The sequence below is a fragment of the Penaeus monodon genome, chromosome 22, assembly GCF_015228065.2.
Source record: "Penaeus monodon isolate SGIC_2016 chromosome 22, NSTDA_Pmon_1, whole genome shotgun sequence".
In the NCBI taxonomy this organism is placed as follows: domain Eukaryota; kingdom Metazoa; phylum Arthropoda; class Malacostraca; order Decapoda; family Penaeidae; genus Penaeus; species Penaeus monodon.
Window position 1 is genome coordinate 15,398,100 of NC_051407.1, and position 563 is coordinate 15,398,662.

Genomic DNA, 563 nt, shown 5'->3' on the forward strand with positions numbered 1-563 from the left:
CTGCTTGCAAGAGTTTAAATATTTTCCCAAATAGAGATTTAATAGCGAGAAATGAGCCAATTAGATTTTTTATATTTTTATATATATTGTATATTTATTAATCTGCTTATCGGAAATAAATCCAGTGACATTGAATCTGTCTGAAGTTACATTTAATAAATTTCTATTTATGGAAAATATTGATAATCTTTCTTTTTTTTCTGAAGTAAATGGTATATACGAAATTTCTACATGGAAAAAAAAATCTTTAGATATTGGTACCGTTTAATGTTTCATCGAACAGATCAGAACAAAATTGGACTGCAATACATACAATGGTAATGTTTTCAAATGCATAGCAATTGATCAGATAGACAAATGAACATTGGCTTTAGACTGCTAAAATTGCAGACATATCGGCTTACCAATTAAAGGGAAATTGCTATGTCTGTCCTAACAACTACTATATGATTTTTTTTCTCTCGATACTGACACGCTAGTAACATGTATTGTCTTCTTACATTCTACTAACAATATATTGTCTGCTAACAATCTATTCATTGTCTGCTAACAATCTATTAATT